Source organism: Rhinopithecus roxellana, chromosome 20, assembly GCF_007565055.1.
Source record: "Rhinopithecus roxellana isolate Shanxi Qingling chromosome 20, ASM756505v1, whole genome shotgun sequence".
NCBI lineage: Eukaryota > Metazoa > Chordata > Mammalia > Primates > Cercopithecidae > Rhinopithecus > Rhinopithecus roxellana.
Genome location: NC_044568.1, coordinates 11,307,740 through 11,335,604, shown reverse-complemented (window position 1 = coordinate 11,335,604; position 27,865 = coordinate 11,307,740). Strand labels below are relative to the sequence as shown.

General features: G+C 39.4%; 2 pseudogenes; one reads left to right on the top strand and one right to left on the bottom strand.

Moving 5' to 3' along the window:
• Positions 1 to 531: 531 nt before the first annotated feature.
• Positions 532 to 10,644, bottom strand: LOC104653852 (annotated as a pseudogene).
• Positions 10,645 to 24,471: 13,827 nt separating this feature from the next.
• LOC104653843 lies at positions 24,472 to 27,110 on the top strand (annotated as a pseudogene).
• The last annotated feature ends 755 nt before the right edge of the window (positions 27,111 to 27,865 follow it).

Sequence of the window (27,865 nt, the reverse complement as noted above, 5' to 3'; positions counted from 1 at the left end):
TCGGTTTCTTTCTCTGCCTTATGCTCATCAGTCAAATTCTTTATTCTGAGGAGGCAAGAATTGAGGTTGCTGCAGACCTGGATGGAGTAGCCACTGCTAACAGGCTCACCTCATTTGTATCCACTGCCCTTCATTTTCTGATGTTCACTGTTTTGAAAACTGTCATTGCATGTATTTTATCTGGCTCTATTGTTTCAAGCAGGAGGTAAGTCTTGTCCTTGTTGCTCCACCTTGGCCGCAAGCAGAAGTGCTTTCCCCCAACTTTTACACAAGTACTTTACTCTTCTTTTTCTCATTTCTTGAGATAGAAGCTTAGTTGACTCAGTAATTATTCAAACTTTTGCCTTAACTTTTTTTGGGGAGGAGATAAACCAATTTTATTTTCTATTATGTTATACCGAAATCTAGAAATAATGGATTTTTACAGAAAAAAACAAATGCTAATAAATGACAGTGCAAAAGAAATTATTTAAATTTGCCATTTTTCCCCATGATATTAGGATAATCATTTCAAAGTACATGTGTCTGGCTTCAGAGTAGGATTGGTTCACTGGCTAACACCTGCCATAATACTACAGCTTTCAGTGTTTGTCTACTTTCCTGGTTCTTGGCAAAACTTTTGAGGTCTTCAAGAAAAGTAATGTACTCCTGTTGCTCCAGGACTGTGCTGAGCTCCACCAACTCATCTGCAAAAGTGTTGTCCACCCCCTGGTCCACAAGGAAATCCACTAGATGGTCATATAAGGCTCAGTCCAGGAAATCTGTGTTGAGTGTATTATTAGCGTCCTTCCATTCAGACTCGCCAGTGGACTGAAAGCTAACTTCTCTGATAGAAAAAATGTCACTCTCAGCCTTCTCTTCTTGTCCAACCTCATCCTCTGGATAGTAATAGTCCAGCACAAGGGCCTTCTTGCCATCATTCTCTATAACTTCAACCACAAAATTGGGAGTGGATGTCAATTGAGGCTCCTGTTCTTCAACCTCCTGTCCTTGCGAGAGTTCCTTTTCATTGTCAAATGTTGATGGAATGCCGTGTTAATGTTGAAAGTGACAGTAATCTTTTCCCTGGCAACTTTCCACGTTAATTTAGCTTCTGTCCCATTCAATTCCAGCTCCCAACCTCCAAACATCTTAGGAAGGGTCTTATGCTTCTGCATTTTCCTTTCCTTCTTAATTTCATCACTTAGGAAATCAACAAAAGCTTTGTCTCTTTTTGTGCGCAGCCATGCTGCAGCCACAGCCTCCAGGCCGCAGGAGATGGGACCGCCCTGCACACCCTGCGCACACTCTTAGCAGCCAGAAGTGCCAGGCCTGTGGCCCAGGCACCGCTACAGGAACTGCGGGAAAGGCGAATTGGTAAGCCGCCTTGATAAGTTTCTAATCCTAGGTACTAAGCGACAGGAACATGGATTGTAAAAAATCCACATACATACACTTATTACTTTTAACACTATTGGATTTGTATAATTCTTTAAATCCAAAAAATAGATAATCCATCATGTGAAATCCTTATAAGTTTTTCGTAGTTGTTGTTGTTTGTTTGTTTGCGTGTGTGCCAACATAAACCTCATCATTTAAAAAGTTTCCTTAACTGGGCCGGGTGCAGTGGCTCACGCCTGTAATCCCAGCGCTTTGGGAAGCTGAGGCGGGTGGATCACAGGTCAGAGATAGAGATAATCCTGGCTAACACGGTGAAACCCCGTCTCTACTAAAACTACAAAAAATTAGCCGGGCATGGTGGTGGGCGCCTGTAGTCCCAGCTACTCAGGAGGCTGAGGCAGGAGAATGGCATGAACTGGGGAGGTAGAGCTTGTAGTGAGCCAAGGCCGCACCACTGCACTCCAGCCTGGGCAACAGAGCGAGACTCCATCTTACAAAAAAAAAAAAAAGTTTCCTTTAACTGGACAAAAATGGATGTCAGCATGCATATTTATGTTTTTAAACTTTTTCTTCTTGCACCTTTTAAAAATTGCTCATTCTTTCAGTGTAATAAGGTGATGGGGAGAGAGATACAGAAATTATAAAGAGAGAAAGGTAGATGAAAACAAGAAGGGGGAGTAGAAAAGCAGGGAAAATGAGTAGCACATGGGTGACCTTTACAGAAATGGCATGTAACCCCTCACTATTTCTGGATCTTCAGTTAAAGTTTCCATAGAATGCAATGCATGGCTGGTCATGGTCCACATGCATTCACCAGCCACCCCACTGATCTGATCACTGCCTGTGTTAGTTACTCTAGGAAATGGTAAAAACAATATGTAACAACACCATAGAAGAAAACTTAAGTGTAAATATAGCTTTTTGGTATTGTTAAAAATGAACAATGTTTGAAACCAGGGTTTCAAGGGACCATCCAGTTTTTCTCCCATTGCCATAGAAAATCTACGTCCTAACTTCTGAAGAGCTCTGGAATCTTGCTTCTTCTTACCCTAGAACCTGACAACATTTTGGTCTTGGTTTTCTATAGCACTAATCTGGCTGAGGTTATTTTCTGCTTCTCTCTTTCCCAGGCAGTAGGCTTCTCTGTGCCCAGCTGGTAATGGGGCAGAGGTAGAGAGGATTGTTCTCTTCCCAAAAGGAAATTGTTCTGAAGCCAGCAAATTTTGTGTTATTTTGGTAACACTACTGCCTTTCCTGCCCCTCTCTCCAGCTTTAACCTCATTTTTCCCCTTCCTTTCCCTTCCTTTCCCTTCCTTTCCCTTCCTTTCCCTTCCTTTCCCTTCCTTTCCCTTCCTTTCCCTTCCTTCCCTTCCTTTCCCTTCCTTTCCCTTCCTTCCCTTCCTTCCCTTCCCTTCCCTTCCTTCCCTTCCTCCCTTCCTTTCCCTTCCTTCCCTTCCTTCCCTTCCCTTCCCTTCCCTTCCCTTCCCTTCCCTTCCCTTCCCTTCCTTCCCTTCCTTCCTTTCCCTTCCTTTCCCTTCCCTTCCCTTCCCTTCCCTTCCCTTCCCTTCCCTTCCCTTCCCTTCCCTTCCCTTCCCTTCCCTTCCCTTCCCTTCCCTTTGACTTTGACTCTTTTTTTTTTTTTTTTGGTAACAGGGTCTCACTCTGTGGTCCAGATTGGAGTGCAGTGGCATGAGCATGGTTCACTGCAGCTTCAGTCTCCCAGGATCAGGTGACCCATCCATCTCAGCCTCCTGAGTAGCTGGGACTACAGGCATCCACCACTATGCCTGGCTAATTTTTGTATTTTTTGTAGAGACAGGGTCTAACCATGTTGCCCAGGCTGGTCTGGAACTCTTGGGCTTAAGCCATCCTCCCACCTTGGTCTCCCAAAGTGCTGAGATTACAAGCATAAGTCACCAAAATACTTTAATAATTATTTTAAAATGTACACTGCTCTAATCTCATCAAAGCAATAATGTATATGGGACTTCAGAAATTACAAAGGGCTTTCAGGTAGATTCTCATTTGTCCTCTGTGATAACGCTCTGGGATGTGGTATTGATCACTCTTATGTCACAGATGATAGAGCAGCTGCTCAGGAGGCTGGACATACTACCCAAGTTCTTATAGGAAGTAGGGGTACCTTTAGCTAGATCTTCTCTCCAGAGCCACACCCTTTCTTCAAACATATACCTAAAAGCAATTTTATCTGTTTACAGAAAAGAAAACTACATTTCACTTTTCAGTTCTAATGAATATGATTATATTCATATTCATAAGCTTTAAAAAAAAAGAAAAGGAAATGTGAGCCAGGCCTGGTGGCTCATGTCTGGAACCCCAGGACTTTGGGTGGGGCAGGTGGATCGCTTGAGCCCAGGAGTTGGAGATCAGCCTGGGCAACATAGCGAGAGCTCATCTCTACCACAAAAAAAAAATTTTAGCTAGGCATGATGGCATGCATCTCTGGTCCCAGCTACTTGGGAGGCTGAGCCAGGAGGATTGCTTGAGCCCAGTAGGTTCTAGGCTGCCATAAGCTAAGATGGTGCCACTGCACTCCATTCTGGGTGACTAAGACCCTGTCTCAAAAAATAAAGTAAATTAAAAGTGAAGAAAGGAAATGTATTGCTATCATTCAAAGGAGTGACTTATGTGGGTAGGGTAAACTCTAGAAATCAGTTAGTTATTCTAGATCAGCAGTCCCCAACCTTTTTGGCACCAGGGACCAGTTTTATGAAAGATAATTTTTCCATGGACAGGGACTGGGGAAGATGGTTTCAGGATGATTCAAGCACATTACATTTATTATGTGCTTTATTTTCATTATTATTAACACATTGTAATAAGTAATGAAATAATTGTACAACTCAACATAAAGTAAAATCAGTGAGAGCCCTGAGCTTGTTTTCCTGCAACTAGACTGTCCTATCTGGGGGTGATGGGAGACAGTGACAGATCATCAGCCATTAGATTCTCATAAGAAGAACCTGCACAGTTCACAATAGAGTTGGTGCTCCTATGAGAATCTAATGCCACCACCGATCTGACAAGAGGCAGAGCTCAGGTGGTAATGTCGGCTTACCCAATGCTCACCTCCTGCTCTGTTGCCTGCTTCGTAACAGGAAGGAACCTCCTCCTAGCCTCCATTCTGGCCTTGACCTCATTCTCTACAGCTATAAAAGTAATGAGTTGAATAATACTCTGAACAGAGAGTTCCTGCAGCTCTGAGTTTTCATGGTTCCAAGAGCACAGATGAAATAAGAGCATCACCTAAATGTTATAGGAACATGACACTCAACTGTTGTCTAGCCTGTGTGTGTGCATGCATGTTTTAGCACTCTGGGAAGAAGAATTACAGTGAATGTACTTCCAAGCAATGACAAACAATAAAACTGGGTGCAGTATAGCTGACCATCTCTACAGCAACCTCTGTTGACTTGTGTATGCATGTTTTACTAATTTGGTACACCCCACTTTAAAATATAAATGATCTTATGTTGATAATCATGCATTTGTGGCCATCAGTTATTTGTGACCATGACAACTCTGCTATTGTTTTTGCTCTGGAATCTTAAAAAAAAAAAACTGTGGAGGAGTTTGGGGGAGAAGACACCAGGAGAGGGATGCCTCATTTTAATCTTTTCTGGAACAAACAGGTGATAACTTCTGAAAAAGATGACTTGAGTATCTACTTCCTCCCACCACCCCCGTGAGTTCTTCATGGTGATGTAGAAATACCTGAGTTGGCCCTGTCCTTTAAGAACTGACATTAGGCTGGCACTTCTGTTCTGTCACCCAGGTGGGAGCACAGGGGCACAATCACAGCTCACTGCAGCCTCCATCTCCCAGGCTTAAAGGATCCTCCCACCTCAGCCTCCTGTGTTCCATCTCCCAGGCTTAAAGGATCCTCCCACCTCCACCTCCTGAGTAGCTGGGACTACAAGCATGCACCACCTTCCCTGGGCAATTTTAGAACATTTTGTAGAGACAGAGTCTCACTACTTTGCCCAGGCTGGTCTTGAACTCTTGGGCTCAATTTTCCCACTTTCACCTCCCAAAATGCTAGGATTGCAGGCATGAGCCACTGCACCCGACCACCTTCTGTATTTAAATGAGTCTGAGGGAATCTTTTTGGTGAGAGGCTCTGTTGTCTTATACTTATTTGGGGCAACTCTTTGAGGGCCTCGATTGCTAATGTCTCATCATGGTAATTTAAGAACTGCTATGAAGCATCTTCAACAGCAGTTTAATCATCATTAAACCAGATGACCATGCAAACTCTGACATGGCAAATCTGAGGTGTCCTGAGGTCACAACTAGGACAGTGATTTAGTCTATGGCTGGGTGCCATGACTCATGACTGTAATCCTGACGATTTGGGAGACCAAGGTGGGTGGATCGCTTGAGGCTGGGAGTTCAAGAACAGCCTTGCTATGTTAGCAAGACTCCATCTCTACAAATAATGGTTTTAAAAATTAGCCAGGTGTGGTGACACTTGCCTGCGGTCCCAGCTACTCAGGAGGCTGAGGTGGGAGAATTAGTGCTTGAGCCCAGGGGGTTAAGACTGCAGGAGACAAAGTTGCACCACTGCACTCCAGCCTGGGTGACAGAGCAGGACTCTGTCTCTTAAAAAAACAGATTAAGCCACAACATCTGCAAGGCACTAGCATTTGAGAAGTCACTTCTCTCCATGGTCTCGTATTGGTTTTCATCCTGGTATTAGAAATGCATCAGTGCTCCCTTGGGAAGTAGCAAGCATCACTGGCAACTGCCCCCATGTGCTGTGAAAATGCACATTTTAAGAAAGAGCCAGACAAGGCCCAAGTCACTCCGTGGCCCATGGGCTGTGATAAAGGTATCATGGTGGCCACAGGAAGCACGATTGTTTTCTCCTTGTTCATTGCAGAGGACTGGAAGTTGAAGGCATGACTTATGCTGTTGTCCCAGAAGCTGGCGCCTTCGCAGGGGTTCTTTTCTTGTGATACCTGAACAACCACGCAGAAAATGCGAATTGGTTACTCTCCAAAACTATTGTGAAAAAACAATGCTTTGGGCTTGAATGCTCTATCACAATTTTCATGTCATCAAGAAACCCTAGGCCAAGCTTGTGCAACCCTCGGCCAGCAGGCTGCATGTGACCCAGGACAGCTTTAAGTGCAGCCCAATACAAATGTGTAAACTTTCTTAAAACATTATGAGATTGTTTGCATTTTTTAAGCTCATCAGCTATCATTAGTGTTAGTGTATTTCATGTGTGGCCCAAGACAATTCTTCCAATGTGGCCCAGGGAAGCCAAACCATCCCTACCTAGGCTTTTCCATTTTAGCCCTTCCACATTTCCCAGAGCAGGACAGTCTGTCACACCAGTCTCAATGGCCAGCAGGACTTTTCCTCACAGACTGAGAGCTGTGGTCGCTAAAGTGTTCAAAAGTGATGTTAACATATTCAAGACTCTTTCTTAGGGCTTGAGGGTTCCAGCAAACATCTCTGCCATCTGTCTGCCTGCTTTCCTGCTGTTTCTGTTACTCCTGAAATTCTGACATCATATCCCATCGTCAAAGCAACTGACTTCTGTGGCTACTAGAAGTTTCTTTTTTTTTTTCTTTTCTTTTCTTTCTTTTTATTTTCTTCTCTCTTTTTCTTTTTCTTTTTTCTTTTTTTTTTTTTTTTTTGGTAAGGCAGGGTTTCATCATGTTGCCCAGGCTTGTCTCAAACTCTTGAACTCCTGAAATCCACCTACCTTGGCCTCCCAAAGTTCTAGGGTTACCAGTGTGGGCCACTGAGCTTGGGGCACTACTAGAACTTTCCTCCTACTTTTCCCACTCTACATTTCGTGCTGCTATTGATGAAACTCACCTTCTTATTTCTAGGCACTCTCAGAGTAAGAATCCATAGGAGGCTTTGATTTTCAGAGCATATAACCCCATTTTTCCTCTGGTTCTGACATATTTTTTCTGTGCCATTGTTACTGTGGTTATACCCAGAGAAGTAGCATTACGTTTGCATTTGTAAAAATTCCTACTTTTCCCCACAAAGGGATTTCACCATGGTTGGCTATTTTAACAGACAACGTGTAGTACGTACCATACATTTGTTTTCTGAGTCCTTGAAAATAATTTTCTGCTATATTGTTCTTCCCAGCTACAGTTTTTGGAAGTACAGCAGAATAACTTGCTACTCTTTTGAAGGCCATAATAATAAAACAAAACACACCCTTTTCTATCATCACCCGAAAAGCTTTAATGCATGCAACAGAGATTGTGACATGGTCAGGGAATAGTTTGTAATACGGAAAGGATGTCTTTGTTTTTTGGCAAAAAGCTGGAACATGAACACCTACAGCACTACAGGATTATGACCTTCCTTCCCTCCTTCCCTCCCTCCCTCCCTCCCTCTCTTCCTCCCTTCCTTCCCTCTTTCCCTCCTTCCCTCCTTCCCTCCTTCCTCTCCCTTTCTCTTTCTCTCTTCTCCCCTCCGCCCCCAGGCTGGAGTGCAGGGGCATGGTCTCAGCTCACTGCAACCTCCGTTCCCGGGTTCAAACAGTTCTCCTGCCTCAGCCTTCAGAGTAGCTGAGACTGAAGGTGTGTGTCACCACAACCAGCTAATTTTTGTATTTTTAACATAGACAGGGTTTCACCATGTTGGCCAGGCAGGTCTCAAACTCCTGACCTCAGGTAATCCACCCATCTAGGTCTCCCAAAGTGCTGGAATTATAGGCGTGAGCCATTGCACCCTGCCTTGACAGGCTTTCTTAATGTGAAACAGTTTAAATTACTTTCAACTTTAGTGTTAAATGGATTTTTTTGGCTTTCAAATTCTTTGAAAAGTTAATAATCCAAGTGTCGCATGAGTGGTATTATTTTAGCAGTTAGATGAATGAGCTACCAGATCCCAGTATTTCCCACTTTATCAAATAAAAGGGCATCCTGTGGAATTCTGCTAAACCAAGACAGGCCTTTCCACTGAGCAATAGTGACAAAGGTGTCTAAATATGTGAAATAGTTGCATTTAAAAAATTTAATAATATTATACTAGAAAGATGGTCCCTCTACATTGCCCAACCTGGTCTTGAACTCCTGGCCTCAAGTGATCCTTCAGCCTTGGCCTCTCAAAACGCTGGGATTATAAGTGTAAGCCACCATGACTGATGGTGGCATTTTCGTCTTCTTCAAGGAAAACATTAAAAGATGAGTTGGATAACTTTGTGAAAATTTTTGTTTCTTTTCTTTTTTTTTTTTTTTTTTTTTTTTTGAGACGGAGTCTTGCTCTGTCGCCCAGGCTGGAGTGCAGTGGCCTTATCTCAGCTCACTGCAAGCTCCGCCTCCCGGGTTTACGCCATTCTCCTGCCTCAGCCTCCCGAGTAGCTGGGACTACAAGCGCCCGCCACCTCGCCTGGCTAGTTTTTTATATTTTTTTAGTAGAGACGGGGTTTCACCGTGTTAGCCAGGATGGTCTCGATCTCCTGACCTTGTGATCCGCCCGTCTCGGCCTCCCAGAGTGCTGGGATTACAGGCTTGAGCCACCGCGCCTGGCCAATTTTGAAAGAATTTTAGAGAGAGATTGAATGACTTTCTGTGAAATGCCAAGACCGGCTGCTCTCAGAGATGTTGAGAGAGAGGCCACTAAGGAAAGTCAGGAAAGCAGACGGACACCTGCGGGATTACAACCCTCATCTTCCGGGCGTTAATCAAATCTGCAGTGAATATGATTTACATTATTAGCATGAGAGTGCAGTTGCAACATTTTTGTAAATGTTTAGGCTGGACTTCTGAACATTTAGATTTCATTAAGTAGTACAGTATATTAAAATGATTTGGCCAGGCATAGTGGCTCACACCTATAATTTCAGCACTTTTTGAGGCCGAGGCTGGTGGATCGCTTGAGCCTAGGAGTTTGAGACCAGCCTGGGCAACATGGTGAAACCCCATCTCTACTAAAAATATAAAAATTAGTCAGGTGTGGTGGTCCATGCCTGTAGTTCCAGCTACTCAGGAGGCTGAGCTGGGAGAATCACTTGAGCCAGGGAGGTTGAGTCTACAGTGAGCCGAGATTATGCCCCTTCACTGCAGCCATTGAAAAGAGCTAGACTGCATTTTAGTATTTCCTTATAAATTGCATTTTTAGGATCAATTCTACATATTACAATTGCTCCAAACATTTTCTTGGGGAAAATGGTGTGAGGTGTGTTATACGGCTTCTGTACTTCCATGTATAGGCCTATATTGCTAAGTGTGTATTTTCTGAAAGTCTGTGGTTCCTAGAACTCCTAAGTTTTAGGAAAGCATTTGTGCTCCATTTCTTCTTTATTTTTGCTTATGGAATTAGGATTTTCTTGCCACAAGTAACAGAATATTTGACCTGCAGTGTCCAAGATAATAGAAGTTTGTTTTTTTCAACATCAAGGAGTCCAGTGTTGTTTTAATGGCTCAACAATGTCAAGCTTCTGGGGCCAATTTTATAAGGATTTTCTTAGCGTATACCTGGTGCCTGAGAACTTTGATACTGGATTCCCAATGACAATGTCCAATGCAGCAACAGTGGAGTGAAGATTTATCCAGAAGAAGAGTTTATCCTAAAAATGCCCTGGCAGACACTTTCCTGTGTATCTCATTGGCCGTGATTGGGTCACATGCCCATGCCCTAACAGTTACTGGTTGGCTTGCAAAGTGAGTCTCTGTTGCTTAAAACTTTTGTAATAGAAAGACAGCTGCACCAGTAAGGAAGAAAGGACAGGAAAGGGCTTCATAAGAAACCCACTCTCCCATCTCGTGGTCTCATTAGACCACGTTATTTTTGGGATTAGGAGAGTGATTATGCACTATTGCATAATCAATGGTTCAAATGCAGATTTCTCTCCATCAAAGAGCATCTTTTTACTCTCACAGAGATAAGAAATGCTGCATATAAGTGATGTACTGAGAGAAAAATGAGAAAAAGCATGTGTCATTTATAAAATGAACACCAGCATGCTAGAAAGCATTTCTAGGAAAGTAGTGGTATAACTTTGTGCCTATGCTTCTGAGAGAGTATGTTCCGTGTTGAGTAAACTCACATTTGCTTTTCTCCTTTCCTTCCTGTTTACCTGGGTGCCCCATACTGTTCTGTCTAGCAGTGGCCTCTGAATAGCTCTGGTAGGACACACTCTCACTTGAGTTGTAGACACAGCCCTTCCTAAAGAGGCTTTCCCCCACTGAGTACACTGCACATGCACATTACCTTCTGGTAGCATCTGTGGGTGGCAGGGGCACTGGACATTAGTTGAAGCATGTCTCATATCATTTCCCCAGAGAGATATTCATTTGTGTAGAATAAAACTATTTCACCAGTCCTTTCAGAGAAAGGGGTTCTGGGCTGGGAGAGACAGGAGGTCTCTGGGGGCTCCAGTCCTTCTCCTCATTCATGGCATCACAGGGAATAAGATTATGCCTGTTATGTTCCCTCCAGAGATGAAGTCTGGTGAGTCTTCGTCAACTAGTCTCTGGATCAGTCTTCAAAATGTTGGAAGACTTCTTTCTTGCTATTAGACTCTACCTTTCTTGCCTCGTATAACCATAGCTAGTTTCCCAGTGAGCAAGTTTGTGCTGAATTATAAATCATTTAGAATAGATAAATACAGAGTAGTGGAAGATTTTTTTAAAAATGCAAGCTCCACTTAATCACCTTGCAGGCTCAGGTGGCTTGTGCCCCTGCCTGAGGCACCTGGTGGGACAGCACTCACCACTGGGGCTTCTCTCCTGGTGTCTCATCTTGCAAGGTTGAATTTTCCAACAGGTGTGCTGTGCATTCCTCCTGAGCCAGCTGTTTTTATGCCAAACTTATTTATGGTACTGTCGTTTGTCATTATAATTATGTAGTATAATGAAATATTCTAAAAATGAATGAAATATTTTAAAGGAGTTAGTGTGACTATAGAACAATAGCAAAAAATGAAAATCACGGCCAAATTAGCTATAAGCAAGACAACTGTAAATAGTGTGGGGGTTTTTTTTGTTTTGTTTTGTTTTGTTTTTGGAGTAGAAGGATCATGCACAAAGATAGCTTTCATGGGTCTTAAGTTCTTGCCTTATTCTGTAGTAACCAAAACCTTGAAGTTTTAGGATGATCGTTAAGAGTTGTTTTTTGCCCCCCCCCAAAAAAAAAGTCTCTGTTGCCTGTAGAACTAGACTCAAAAGCAAGAGTTTTAGCTCTACAGCTAAAACTTGGAAATTAATATATATTTCCATTTTTTTTGAATTAAAATAAACTGGTTAAAAAGCACTTTTTGAACTGTTTTCCTCTTTAACTGATATTTTTAAATTAAATTTTTAAAGTTGAGAGTTTTTGCTGTGTCCCTTTCTTTATACCCGGCATTTTTCTGTTTGAGATGCCTTGGGATCTGGCAGCAAATGCTAGACAAGATGCTCCATGGCTGAACTGTGTGGAGACCAGCCCCTGTCTTCCAGTCCATTGCAGAGAAGGCAGGTCCAGGTGTGGGCGGGAGCAGGTGATGTGTTCTATGGATCCTGGATACCATGGCAAGCCTGGGTCAACTGGTAAGCCCAGCAGGAACACCCAGTCCTACTCGTTCAGTTCAAGGCCTGGAGCACTTCATCACCTGCAGAGATGCCAGTGTGTCCCCATGCTTGCTCTGACCAGAAACTCAGCAGTCCTGCTTAGGCTTAGGATTTCACAAATGGAGCTCCCTCACCCAGCAAATCAAATGCTGACCTGTTTTGAAAAAGATATGAAAGGGCTTTTAGTTTGTAAACAAATTTTTCTTCTCCGAAACTCTCCGTGTAATTATGAACATTTCCTATTTGTAAGTTCTCCTAACAGTGCGAATTTAGTTTTGTCTCCTTTTGATTTTTAAAAGCTCCCATACACCCATTTCCTATACCATTTGTCCCTATGAATGCCGGCATGTGTACACCAACATGCACTTTACATGTCTTCCAGTTATACTCAGTCTAAAACTAACTGATTTTAACCTGACACCAAATGTTTCAAGCTGTACTATGAATTATTACACAATTTTATAAATATGTTTCTGTTATACATACATTCTGGCTAACGATATAACTTTAAATAAGTCCCTGCAAACCATAGTTTTCATACAATTCAGTCAAACTGCAGGTAAATGCTACAATACCATTGGGAAGGATGTGTTCAGTGATGTACGTATCAGTGTTGGGGGCCTTTGAAGATGAGGGGTGGTAATATTATTTCCTGACAACACTCACTACTCTAATAAAAAGGAGACATTATTACAGTGATTTCTGCCTAACTGGATGTTATATACTTGGCCCCTCCAAGCAGTGACATTTGCTTTTCACATCAATGATCCAAGTTCAAATCATATTTTCTATGTGACAACAGTAGGCTGTCATGGGTGAAATGAAACTTGTCAGTTTCAGACACAAGAACAAGTGCTGATTTTTAACACTGACACTGTCGGAATTAAGACTGCCATTTCTGGGAATGAGAATGAAAATAAATATATAATTAAATCTATCAAATATGTGTTGGTTATTAAACTTGTGTGATCAGTTAGAGATACGTTATTTTTGGGACACTAGTGTGTAACAGCAATGAGAGGTGGCCGATCCTTCGCTGGAGTTCTCCTTCCTCAAAAGAGGCTTCCACAGTGGCTGGGACTTAGGCTGTAAAAAGCTGACTCTTACCAAGCTTTGTGATCTAAAGGAGGAATGATTTAGAGTCCTCATAACTTTATTTTTTTCAAGCCATCCCTAACTTATCTACTTGATATATATGAGACAATATAAAAATTTAAACATATGGAAATAACAAATTTTAAATATGTATATTTAATTTATATATTTTAAAATATATGCAACTTTGCAAATTCTGAATTTACAGGGTTTAAATTTGTCCTTACTTTTTTTTTTTTTTTTTTTTTTGATATGGAGTCTTGCTCTGTCGCCCAGACTGGAGTGCAATGGTGTGAACTCAGTTCACTGTAACCTCCTCCTGTTGGGTTCAAACGATTCTCCTGCCTCAGCCTCCTGTGTAGCTGGGATTACAGGCACGCACCACCATGCCTGGCTAATTTTTGTATGTTTAGTACAGATGGGGTTTCACCATGTTGGTCAGACTGGTCTCAAACTCCTGACCTCGTGATCCACCCACCTCAGCCTCCCAAAGTGCTGGGATTACAGGTGTGAGCCACCGCGTTCGGCCAGGGTTTTCAATTAATAAAGTATATGTATGGAGGAGTGAAGCATGACATTGATGAATGAGTCTTTACTGAGTGCTGTTTTCTGATAGAAAACATTTGTGTCTTTTATTGGGTTTTAATATAATTTGAGTGTTATTAATAGTTCCAAGGATGCCACAGGGAAAAGAAAGATCAGACTGTTACTGTGTTTATATAGAAAGAAGTAGACATAAGAGACTCCATTTTGTTCTGTATTTGAGATGCTGTTAATCTGTAACCCTGCCCCCAACCCTGTCCTTGCAAGAGACATGTGCTGTGGTGACTCAAAGTTTAATGGATTTGGGACTGTGCAGGATGTGCTTTGTTAAACAAGTGCCTGAAAGCAGCTTGCTGGTTAAAAGTCATCACCATTCTCTTAATCTCAAGTACCCAGGGACACATACACTGCGGAAGGTTGCAGGGACCTCCGCCTAGGAAAGCTAGGTATTGTCCAAGGTTTCTCCCTATGCGATAGTCTGAAATATGGCCTTGTGGGAAGGGAAAGACTTGACCATCCCCCAGCCTGACACCTGTGAAAGGTCTGTGCTGAGGAGGATTAGTGTAAGAGGAAAGAAGGCCTCTGGGCAGTTGAGATAGAGAAAAGCATCTGTCTCCTGCCCCTCCCTGGGCAATTCAACGTCTCCGTCTCCGTGTAAAACCCGATTGTATGTTCTATTTACTGAGATAGGAGAAAACCGCCTTAGGCTTGAAGGTGGGACGTGCTAGCTGCAATGCTGCTCTTTATGCACTAAAAAGGTTTATGGAGATGTTTACATATGCATATCAAGGCACAGCACTTTTCCTTAAACTTATTCATGTCACAGAGATCTTTATTCATGTGTCTTTCTGCTGACCTTCTCCCTACTATGATCCTGTTGTCCTGCCACTTCCCCTTTTCCGAAAAGATAACGATCAATAAATACCGAGGGAACTCAGAGACCGGTGCCGGAGCGGGTCCTCTGTAAGCTAAGCGCCAGTCCCATGGGCCCACTTTTTCTTTCTCTATACTTTGTCTCTGTGTCTCGTTTCTTTTCTCAAGTCTCATGTTCCACCTAACAAGAAACACCCACAGGTGTGGAGGGGCAGGCCACCCCTTCAGATGCTAATTATACTTTCAAGCAGTCACAAAAGGATAGGGACCTTCAATCTTCAGTGGTTCATTTATTCATCATTAAGTATGTACTGAGTGCCAGCTATGCACAGGCTCTCTTCTAGGTTCTGGGAATACAGTAGTGAGCAAAACAAAGTCTTGCCCTCAGGGACTTTATATTCTGGTGTGTTTGGGAAGAAGACAGGAACAAACAAGTCAACGTACATGTGATGCTAGTAAATGCTCTGAAGTAAAATAGAGCGGATGAAGAGGACAATGAGTGCCAGGGTAGGAGTGGCCATTCTAGTATTCTATATATGGTGCCCAGCAAAGACCTCATTAATACCATGACATTGGAGGAGAGACCTGGAAAAACTGAGAGCCAGCTATGCAGATAAGTTGAGGAAGAGTGTTCCAGAAAGGGAAGTCAGAACCTGCACAGGCCCTGAGGCATTATGTGCTCAGCAAATTCAAGGTACCCCATGAAGGGCCATAGCTTCAGCGTTGTGAATGAAGGGGAGACAGAAGACAGAGGTGAAGTGTGTGGAGTTGGGGACTAGATCTTGTATTGTCTTATGAATGAATGTAAGGATTTGGGCTTTTACACAAAGTGAAATGGAATCATTTGAGGTGTTTGGAACCAAGGAGTGATATGATCTGTCTTATGTCTTTAAAGGATTATGCTGGCTGTGTTGAGAATACACTCTAGGCAACAGGGACAAGGGGAAAATGTTATAGAAATACCAGCAAGAAAGCTACTGCTCTAATAAAAGCAGAGAAAGATGGTGATACATGGCTGTTGTATGCACATATCTTGAATGTGGAACTCATGGGATATTCTGATGGGTAAGCTGTAGGATGAAAAGAGTCAAGGTTGACTTCAAGGATTTTGGTCTGAGGAAGAAAAGGACAAACCTGTTTGCTATAGAGAAATACGGTGGGTGAAGCATGCTTGCAAGATCAAAGTGAGGGAGACCAGAAGTCTGAGAAGCTGTTAGATATTCGGAAAGAGATGTTACATAGTCAGTGGGATATAGGAGTTTCACATACAGGGGAGATGTTAGAATTGGGGATGGTATAACTAATGTTTGAAGCCATGAGAAAGGAATAATGGGGAGGGACCTCTTTAGAAAAAAACCACATTTATGTGTTAGAAATGACACGGTCTTCAGAGTCTTTGATGCCCTTTCTATGTAAAGCCAACACTGAGAATTTACCACTTCAAACGGTTCTAGTAGAGTGATGGTAGTGTGCTCTTAACTGTCTGCTGTCAGGAACTCAATCCATTCAAGGCAAGCATCACATGTACTTAGAATAACTAGCAGTATACAATCTGTAATAATGGAACAGAATTGAGGAAAGGGGCCTGAGTAGAGAGTGAAGAGTCATTAGCCCCTGTTCCCACTAGCTAAGCTTGATTTAGTCCAAATGCACAGTCAGTTCTTTGATGAATTTTCCTGTTTATACTTTTTTTGTTTGTTCTTTTTGGCATGTCATAATTTGCCTCAATTAAAGCATGGTAACACTTGTAAATAAAGGTATACTCGTATTCCTAATTCAACTTGAAATGTGTTTATTCTTTTTTAACCTTGCTTAGCATTTAAGATTATTTCTTAAAAATAAGAAAATATGATATTAAGCTACATATGCCATGCACAAAGCACCTGGTTAGATGGTATTCAACAAAATGTGCATATAGGTTAAAAACTGAGAAAACGTCTAGCAAGATATTCCAAAATCTGACAACTCATACAGTGTGTGATAAGAACACAATTTAGTATTAGTGATTTTAATATTATGGATGGTGATATGGTTGGCTCTGTGTCCCTACCCAAATCTCATCTTGAATTCTAATCCCTATAATCCCCACAATCCCCACATGCCAAGGGAGAGACATGTGGAGGTAATTGAACCATGTGGGCGGTTTCCCTCATGCTGTTCTTGTGATAGTGAGTTACTTCTCACGAGATCTGATGATTTTATAAAAGGCTGTCCCCACTTCATTCAGCACTTCTCCTTTCTGCTGCCTTGTAAAGAAGGTGCCTTGATTCCCCTTCATCTTCTGCCATGACCATAAGTTTCCTGAGGCCTTCCCAACCATGCTGAACTGTGAGTCAATTAAACCTCTTTATAAATTACCCAGTCTCTGACAGTTCTTTATAGCAGTATGAAAATGAACTAATAAAGACAGATTTTAAAATCTGTGTAATAAGTGGACATTTTGATTTTCTCTAATAGTCAATTACATGCAAGTAGATTTGTAACAGTTTTATGTTTTTTTCTTGGTACTCCAAGATTAAAATTAAGTTCCAGGTTCAGCTTTATGTTGCAGAAGAATATACAAAGCAAGGGAAATACTCAAAGACTTATGGTATCAACACAAATATGCCATTGCCCAAAATGTGCTTGTGTAGACTAAAGGCTGCATTGTAAACTGAAAGTTACAGTATTCCTGTTGAATCACTGAGCAAGGCAGGGTACTAGAGGGAAACCAGAAAAAAAAAAACAAACCTGGGTTTTAAAAGTTGTCCTTCCATTGACAAACTCTATGACCTTGGACATCTTATACCTCAAAAGCTGTACATAAAGAATCTCAAACATCATGCACAGGGCTGAGTACATTATGGGCTCTATTAAAAAAATAGCTATTATTGTCGGGCCAGGTGGCTCATGCCTATAATCCCAGTAATTTGGGAGGCTGAGGCGGGTGGATCACCTAACGTCAGGCATTCAAGACAAGCCTGACCAACATGGCGAAACCTTGTCTCTACTAAAAATACAAAAATTAGCCAGGCATGGTGATGCATGCCTGTAATCTCAGCTACTTAGGAGGCTGAGGCAGGAGAATTGGTTGAATCTGGGAGGCGGAGGTTGTAGTGAGCCGAGATTGTACCATTGCACTCCAGCCTGGGCAATGGAGTGAGACTTCGTCTCACAAAAAAATAAAATAAAATAAAAAGAAAAGAAAAGAAAAGCTGTTATTACAGTTGTTCATTTAAATTGAAAGCACCAGGTAACAGAAACTGCCGAATTGACTCACACATGGTAACAACATGAGACAATAAATAGAAATGTCATGTTCTAAGAGAGGTGCCACATAAAGACAGATTTTAAATATGATGCATACTGGTCACATTATGTCTTGGGTGCACAGACATGAACCATGTAACTTCTGTAAATGATCAACCATTTTTTACACCATTTTCCCATAGCATTTGTTATAGCCATATGTTTCTAAGTAAAGTCAATTTGTCTTAGATCTAAAGAAACTTGTTCTAGGGAAAAGTCATTAAAATCTTTTCTAAAATCAAAACAAACTTCCAAAATAATTTTCCATGCTCTGAAACTAAAAGCCAAGTAAATCATGCAACAACTTTTCAGTAGCTCCAAACTCTCAGTAGTCACTGCACTGTGTTAAGGCCATCTTGTCCCTCACAATGGTAGGTATTCAGGTATTAAAATCAGAATCTGAGTTGCTTCCTCAGTGCAGAAGGCAGTGCATCAGTCAGTGTCATAAAATCTTAATTTGAAAATGTCTTTGTCATAACCACAATATTGTTTAACATCGCAACAACTATTATTTCAGAAAGGCAATTTACAGGACACATTTGAAATATATTACTCTAGAGAAAAGAGAAAAATAATTCAGGGGATGGCAAAGTAAAAGTAAAATCATTTCTTTAATGCATGATGAGAAGAATCATATATACACATACATGCCTCTAATATATGTGGAGAAGTGTCTAATTTAATCTGGGAGCATAGTAAAGTGGCAGGTTCTGTTCTTAGGAGACACCTCCTGCCTGTAGCTGGAATATATCAGTCCATCTGTCCTCCATCTCCAACCATGCAGGTATGCCTGGTTCTTTGATTGACTGCACAACAAATAAGAATCTGATCTGCCTCATCAGCAATTCATGCTGTTTACAGCAGGTGTCAGTGCTTTATGAAGTGACACATGCTTCTTTCAAACAAAACAAACGATAATTTGTTTTGAAGTAATTCCAAACTTATGGAATAGTTACAAGGATAGTTACAAAATATACAAAGGACCTTTATTAGATTCACCAACATTATACATTTTGCCATATTTACTCTTCCAATCTGTGTGTGTGTCCTTCTTTCTCTCTCTGTGTCTCACTCTTTCTCTCTCTCACGCTCTCTCTATTCCTTTCTGTCTCCCTCTCTCTGTCTCTCCCCAACCAATACTTCAATGTTATTTTCTCAAAAGAAAATCAATATCTTACGATAACTGTACTACAACTTTCGAATTCACAAAATTTGGTTTAATGCCTTAATCACATGGCAGCCTACCACATTTGAAATGTTGCCAGAGGTTCCAACATGCTGAATTTCTCTTTATGCTGCATTCCTCTCTATGCTATACTTTTCTTGATGCTACATTTCTTTTTATGCTATATCTCTATGTTATATTTTTCTTTATGCTATATTTCTCTCTATGCTATGTTTCTCTTTATGTGATATTTCTCTCTATGCCATATTTATTTTTCTCCTGGCAAAGGATCCATCCCAGGCTCACACATGACATTGGGTGGTTCTGCCACCCTGGTCTTCTTTGATCTGGGATGTTACTTCTTTCTTCTTTATCTTTCCCAGCATGAATATTTGTGAAGAGTGCAGGCTATCACATGTGCCTCTTGCGCTGAAGTTGCACCCCAGGACAATGTCACCCCACAACCTTAAATTCCTATGATTTATTCCTTCCTGGAAATTTCATTGCCATAACAAGGGCTGGACTCTCCACTTCCACTTCACAAAAGAAAAGCCGTGTTGACTCTTAAGAAGCACAAAAAGTGGCAGGAGAGAGCTGCTGAGATGTTTCAAAAATGCATGTCTGGCCCTTGAATTTGGAGATAGTTATGGCGAGAATGATGCATAATTGTGGAGGTTAAATATTTTTTGGTATCAGCCTTACCCAAGCCTACGCATCAGAGCAATGGGCACAAGCATGTATGCCCCAAATTAAGCCAGAGAGGAATGAAGTCAGTCCGTGGGAAGAGGCAGAGGAAGGAAGGCAAGGCTGGATCAGTGAGGAAGAATGGATGTACCTGGTGGTTATCCATGGAAGACATCCCCTCCAGCCTCAGAGGAAGTGCTAATGCCAAGTCGAAAGCACTGTTTAGGAGTGCTGGCCAGGCACAGTGGCTCTGCCTGCTATCTCAGCACTTTGGGAGGCCAAGGAGGGCGGATGACCTGTGGTCGGGAGTTCGAGACCAGCCTGGCCAACATTGTGAAGCCCTGTCTCTACTAAAAACATAAAAATTAGCCAGGTGTGGTGATGGGCGCCTGTAATCCCAGTTACTCAGGAGGGTGAGATAAGAGAATCACTTAAACCTGGGAGGCAGAGGTTACAGTGAGCTGAGATCGCACCACTGCACTCCTGCCTGGGCAACAGAGTGAGACTCCATCTAAAAAAAAGAAAAAAAAAAAGGAAAAAGGAAAAAAAAAAAAAAAGAAGGTACATCTTTGGCGGGAACTAAGAAAGTTACTCATTTTTAGTGGTTCCCGTTCTATTGAGGATCAGGGAAACAAACTCGTGCATTATGGATGGTCCTTTCCCTTGGAATGCCAAGGATGAAACCACCAAATTTTTATTTACAATTCGAAAGGAAATGATTATTATCTTAATAGGTGCAATGTTTCCTTATTTTCAAACAAAGTTCTTAATGTTGAATTAAAATAGATTTTATGGTAATTTCTTATTACAAAGCAATACATGCACAGAAAAGGTTGGAAAATGCAAATAAAAATATGGAATATATTTTAACATCTATATTTTAATATGCTTACTATAGTCTATTTCTATAACTCAAAAAAATTACAGTTAACATCTCAGCATATCACCTTTCTTTTTCTACATACATGTGAATGTAATTTTTATTCAAATATGACAAAATACTATATCACTGTTTTTGTTCGCTTTTTTCATTTTACATATTCTGAATTTCTTTTCTACATTAATAAACATTCTTCAGAATGCTTTTTCTGGCTGAAGAGTTTTCTATTTTGTAACTCTGCCACAATTAATCTGTCTTTTTTTGTTGGGAATTTAGGATATTTCTAGTTTTAGTTAATGATACAACAGAAATTGCAATAAATAAAACATAACCAGTGTTTTCTAAATCTCTGTAATTATTTTGCTGGTACTTTTGACAATAGAATTTATAAGTCAAGAGTTAAAGGAAAATATTTAGAAGATCATAATATTTATATCTAACTTGACCTATGTATATAAAAACATTTTAAACAATGGAGTTATTCTTCTTGTAGGCCAACATCATTTTAGTAGACATCTTTGTTTTGTTGTGTTTTTGTATTTTTCTTAACTTTTCTTAAAATAACCTAACTTTTGTCTCATGATGCCAGCAACTTCCGTGTGCCTTGCAGAGCCAAATAAAATTCTTTCAAAGGCAATGTCCTAGTCTGTACTGTCTCAATAACTCCCTGTGATTTCTACAAATGCAGAAGGCCGACTCTTTCCATATCTTCCACTGCTCCACCTCTGACCACACAGCCTCTCCAATTTCTTCCACTTCCCCACTTCCAGTAAGTAAATGTCCCCTTTGTGATTTGCTGTCTTTCCTCTTACTCAGAGACCAGAAGGTACACAGATAATTGAAGCTCAGCTTCAACCTCAATCTGGCTAATCACAGTGTTTTTCTCAATTAGGATAGGTCCTTGCTCAGAACGTTTCAATTGCAGCTGCTGAGAGAACACAGTTATGGGCCTGAAGGGAAACGAACTGGCAGCATTTCTTTCTTAGAACCGTGTCTCAGCGACCACAATCCACATGCACAGAATCACTCCAAGACTCTGCTTTCTCCTTCACTACTAGTGAGTGCTCAAGACTCAGGTGAATGGTGGGAAGAGGTAGGATTTTCTTCATTGTGTCTGTGATTCTCTCATAATTTTATTTTTACTTCTCACTGAATTAGTAAGAATTTCCAGGTAAAATATAAATGTTATTAATATTATGAACACACAAATTTACATACTCATGTAATGAAATTTGTGATTTTATAGTATCATATTTGAATTGAAACTTTACTAGACTATTTTTGATTACAATAAATTAGCATGACAAAGTGTTTTATGTACTTATGAAGAATTCTATCTTTCAACACACAACAAGTGGAACTAATTTAGAATAATTTAATCATATATCTTTTTTAAAGTTTAGAGATACTTCAATATATTTTAATACTTTAGCACTATTTAAATAATGATGTCATAACATAAAATATTTTCAACATTTCACAATACCAATAATTTAGCAGATGACCATAAAAAACATTATGTTTTATTGGATTACAGTAATTGCTACTAGAAGGATTTTTTTCTTGATAACACAAACTATCTGGCACCATCATTTTTTTGTTATAAATTAAAACTCAATAGTGTGAGTGACCAACTTACATGAATAGAGGCTGGTAATATCCAGTACAATTTCAAATATTTCTTTAAATTCAGTTTGATATTTAGATTTTCTAAATGATCTAAAACATATAAGATGTGTGTATTCACTTGTATAAGATTGTTTCGTTAGGAGAGAATAATAATTTGGGAAGTGAATAACTTAGCATTCTCTTACTAGAAAATCTTCTGAATTTAGTATCTCTTTTTATTCTTCTGAAAAGTTTAAATTGCAGTTAACCCTATTAGACATATGGTCACAAAAAGTGACAAGTAATTTTTAACTCAATTGTTGAAATTCACAAGTTAACCTTTTCTGTATTTAATAAGATTAATGCCTTTTAGTGTCTATGTATCTTTAAAATGAAAGAGAATGAAACCAAGACACTGTTGCAAACAGAAGAAATAAAACGACAATGACAGAAACTGTCCATTTTTTACTCACAAAGGCATGAAAGCCTTAAGAAATTTGATCAGTAGCAAACTTTTCTATATCTGTACCATAAGAGAATTTTAAGTTTTTCTTAAATGTGTTCATGTTAGAAGCGCTGTACTCATGTAGAAGAGGGAAGATGTCTGAAAAGATGAGTCTTAATCGATCCTAATTGTTCCTGATTAGGGTACCTGAGCAGAAAGGCATGCCCTCTATTTCCTTCTTAATACAATATTTGACACAGTTAATATGAGTATAATTTTTCTGTTACTCTGATACACAGGGATATGATGGTAAAATACCTTGAAAGCATTTAGGATAAAAAGTCCTATATTTTGCTCAAAATTTTAGAGTTTGGTAATCAGAAACAAATGCACTGGCACACATAATTTTATGATTTCCAAAACGTTAAAGTTCAGAATTAGTGATCATGCCCTGCCAGGGTGGTTTTTTTTTTTGTTTGTTTGTTTTTGTTTCCTACCTCTGCAGTGACACTTTCTTTTCCCATGTTTTTTTCTCAGACGAGGTGAAAATAAAATGTCTTGAGATCATGAATATCTGCACTTAGTGCGCCCTGTGCTACCATCTGCACTCTTGCTAAGTTAAATTACATTGGAATAGTAGATGCATTCCAGTTTCATTTCTCAGTGGTATCTGGAACTTGCCAAAATTATTCTTTTGTCATTTGTACGTTACACAAATGATTTTATAAAATTGTTTTAGCTGGACAAGGTGACTCCCTTTTCTGATGTTGCCAGCTGTGTTTGTCAGTTTACCAGCTATTGCCAGTGAATAAAAAGACCTACTGCCCTACCAACTAAGTCATGTACAATTCTCATAATTTCTTCATTCTTTATAATCATAGTTGATGGCTAGTAATATGTTTTAGGACACTGTTCATAGAATATGGTGAAATTGATGAGAATATGATGTTTTTGATTATTAAACTGGTAAAAATAAAACAAGGTGTTATTTATTTTCTGATATGGATTTTTATGCAAAAATGTATGTCAGGAAGAATGTAAAAAAACTATTAAAACATATAAAAAATATAATTCTAAATAGTAAATATTATTATAATAATGAAAAAATCGATTTAATAAAACTTTATCTTGTCCAAAATAGCATATTCTGTAATGCAAAATAGTGACAAGTTTGTGAATAACTCTTTCTCTCATGACAATCTTTTTTTCTGATGTCTGATCAAGCCCATTGACTTCATAATCAACCTTTGGTTACTGGTCCATTGAAAGGATGGATGTTTTCCCTAACATCCATGATTGTGCATATCCTTTGGGGCTTACAGTATTAAGAATATCCTGAGATGAAAGTGAGAATAATGAAGATGAACTTTATCTGTATTACCTGTCTTCTGAGAGTGCTCAGGGGCTTCACCCTCAACCCAAAGGCAAGCTAGTTGCCAGATCTCATAGTGAGTGCTGAGATTTGCATTTGGATTTCTAAGTGTGTGCTGTAGCAAATAGGACCCAATTCTTACACTCAGATCAACCTATATGACCTCATGGATTGTTTTCTTCTATTTAATTTCTCTCAGTGGTACACCATGTTTTCAGGTCTCATGATTATTTTATGTTGGAATTGCCAGAGTCAGCAAAAAAAATACAGAGCATACAGTTAAGTTTAATATTCAGAAAGAAAACAAATAACTTTTTAATATAACTATAAAATAGTTAAACATTTGCATGTAGCATTTCTATGCATAACTATTATTATATATCACATATATATATACTCACTATTTTTACTTATGTGAAATTCATATTTAATACTCTTGTACTTTATCTGTTGATCTCAATCCACAAGAACTGTAGCCCTCCTCAGTGTCCAGGCTCAGCACCAATGACCTAGAGTCCCATTGAGTGAAGGTCACATAAGAGTGTGAGAGTCATTTACAGAGTGGGGGCATGAATGAAAAATGGTAAGATGGATGTCTTTGGGGTAAAAAGAGAAAATATTAAAATTATTAGTTATGGTACTTTTTCTATTACATTTATTCTCTCTCTTTGTTAGATAACCTACAATTCCTGAAGAATAATAATAAAAAGATTCTGGTACATAGTTATTAAATAATTCCATATATGTTAGTGATTCATACCCAAATTTTGCTTTACTTGTACTGGATTGCAAACCTTATAATGTGAAGATCATTAAGACTTTCTGTCGATATTCTTCTGGTGTTTCTCCTGAGTGCAATATGGCAACAGATTCCAACTGAGCTGAGTGTGCAAATGTATATTGTTGAGAACTATCAATTGGTTGGATCTGTAAGTCGAAATAAATACGTCCCTTTAATAGATTAAGTGCTTGGATAAAAAGTAAAAATTATTTGCTGCAGTTTTCTAAGTGGTCTTAGAGCAATGCCTACCTCAGCCATTATTTTCTGAGTTTGAGCCAAAAACACAAACTATCACATAATCTGCATTGCCTTACATATTTACACTTAGGGACTAGTGTAGTTTTAAGTGACTTTGAAAACAATTGAACACTTTTACATCTCAGAAGAAAAACAGAGTGCCTATAGATTTTGTTTCAGTATTAAACAGCTGAATTGTTCTATGCCAGTACTGAATTGATTTAATAAAATAATAATGCCAGCATCCAGAGCAAATAACATGAGAACAATTTTTAAATTATTCAGTAAAATTTCAGAAAATTACTTTGATACAGAGATCTTTCAATTAACATATGAAGAAAATTGCCTTTATTATTGAAGAGCAAAGTGTTTTTGAAGGCATGGGAGGGTATTCCTGTATTAAGTGAAGGCTCAAGTAAAAGATCTTCACATAAGCATTTTAATGTGAAATTATGGATGCCATAAACTTGAGAAATGTTTTGTTCGTTCTCTTGAAAATTGAAAGCAGGGTTTTAGTAATTCCTTTCTGAGATGATGAGGGTTTAGATAAGGAGTACCATGTTAAAACTAAGCTTCAAGAAAACCAGGACCATTTTGAAAAGATACAGTTAGTACAGCAATGTTCACATCCTAAACCCCAGATCCTGTGAATATCTTAGCTAATAAGACAAAGGAAAATTAAGTACAGATGGTGTCAAGGTTAATAAGCATCTGACTTCATGATAGATTATTTCATCATTAGCAGAAGCCCTATGTAATTAGAAGGGTACTTAAATATGAAAGAGGGAGGCAATAAGAAAAGCATTAGAGTGATGGGATATTGGATCAATTCAATGCAACTTTTTTCAAAAAAATTTTTGGTGATTCTTTTTCCATTAGCATAAAGTTTACCTCATTTCAGTGGTAAAAGCATCCATGATTTATTTTATATGCATGTTATTGTGGGTGGTTAAAATTAAACAAAAAATACAGAAAGAAATGCTTTTTGAGGAGTGAGCCACAGGTACTATATGAGTATAGATAATGTGCACCGTACATAGGTGTGATTGTAGATGTGTTGATATTTGATATATATATGAATTATTTGTTGTAAAATATAATACTCAGGCTGCATTTAAAAATTTTATATGAGATAGTCAGGGTTAATCAAGATAAATGGGTAAAATTAAAATGATAAGGTTGCTAATAGTTTTGACTATACAATAACTCACATTGATGATAAGAGGTCTATTGCTTTTTTTCAGATACATAAAATATAATTCCTCTTCTTCATTAAGATGACCATGTTCTAGTTAAGGTACGACTAACAATTGCCCTTCTTTTTCAAGCTGGTGTTGGATTCACAGCCAACAACTTCCTCCCATTCTTCCGAATCTTCTCCCTCCTTCAGGATCAGAGGCGTAAGCCCACTGACCTCATCACCTGTTACCTGGCCCTTGTCCACTTAGTGTTGCTCCTCATTGTGATCTTCTTGGCATCTCCAGACCTGTTTGAGTCACTGTATTTTCAGACAGACTTCAAGTGGAAGGCATTCTTCTACATGCACAGGGTGATGGGGAGCCTCTCCATCTGCACCACCTGCCTCCTGAGCATGAGCCATGCCGTCGCCATCAGCCCTGGCACCTCCTGGTCTGCAAGGAGTGAACAGAAGTTCACAGGTTACATCTTTCACTCCTTCTTCCTATGGGTTCTCAGTTTGTCTCTCAGTAGTAACCTGCTCTCCTCCACTGTGGTTTCTTCTAATGGGTCCAACATGGATATGCTAAGTATCAGTAAATACAGCTCACTTTCTTCCATAAGCTACATTATCAAGAGCCTGTCTTTCATGCTGCCACTGTTTATGAATGTCTTCTTTGTAGCAATCATGCTGCTCTCAAGTGCATACATGGTAATTCTCTTGTCCAGGCATCAGAGACCATCCCAATACCTTCATAGAACCAACCTCTCTCCAAGAACCTCCCCAGAGAAAAGGGCCACCCAGACCATCCTGCTGCTGGTGAGTTGCTTTGTGGTCACATAGTGGGTGGACCTGATTATCTCATCCTCCTCATCTCTATTATTGGCTTATGACTCAGTCATTGTGAGTGTCCAGAGGCTTGCAGGCAGTTTCTATTCCACTGTCAGCCCTTTCACACTTACTAGTTCTGATGAAAGAATAATCAAAATTTTGCATAATGTGCAATATAAATATAAATTTTTAATAAATTAATTATAAAAATAGTCTGAAAAATAGATTATTTTGACATTAGTTAAATTATACAAGAAGTAGATGATTTGATATATAATTTAATGACACTTTTAATCTATCTAAATTCTTTTGAAACCTATGCTGCCAAAGACTTAGTGGTTTCTTGAATCCAATGTCCACCCCTACAGTCTCCTGTGTCTACAGGTTCTTTATCTTTAATTTTGATTCCCTAATTTTTCTATAAGACAACTTTTCTATCTTCTTGAAGTGTACACTCAAGAAGTTCCTGTTGGTAAATACAATCTCTCTCCCTTTCTTTCTCTCTCTCTCTTTTTTACTTTTTAAGGTAATTTAGTTTACCCTTATTTATTAAAAATATGCTAGCTATGTATCCAATTATAGGTTGAACAATAACTTTTTTTCGGAACTCTTAATATTTATTTCTCAGTTTTCTGGGTCTGCAGAGGCTGTGGAGATTTTACTCTCACCTTGTAGGTTCTCTCTCCTTCTCATGGCTTTTAATTGTCTTCATTCTATTTGGTGTTATGCAGTTTGCCTGTTATTTTGTTAAATATCCTTATTTATTGCTTTCTTTTAGACACAGCACACTTCTGCATTTATGAGTTTATGTCTGATTTTTAATTTTCAAAATTTGAAAATAATTATTTTATTAGTGTGATTTATTATTTGTATGGACTTAAGTAAAATAATTTTGCTTTGTTCCTTCTCATTCTGTACTTATACATGTATAATTACATTCAGATTGCTACTATTTT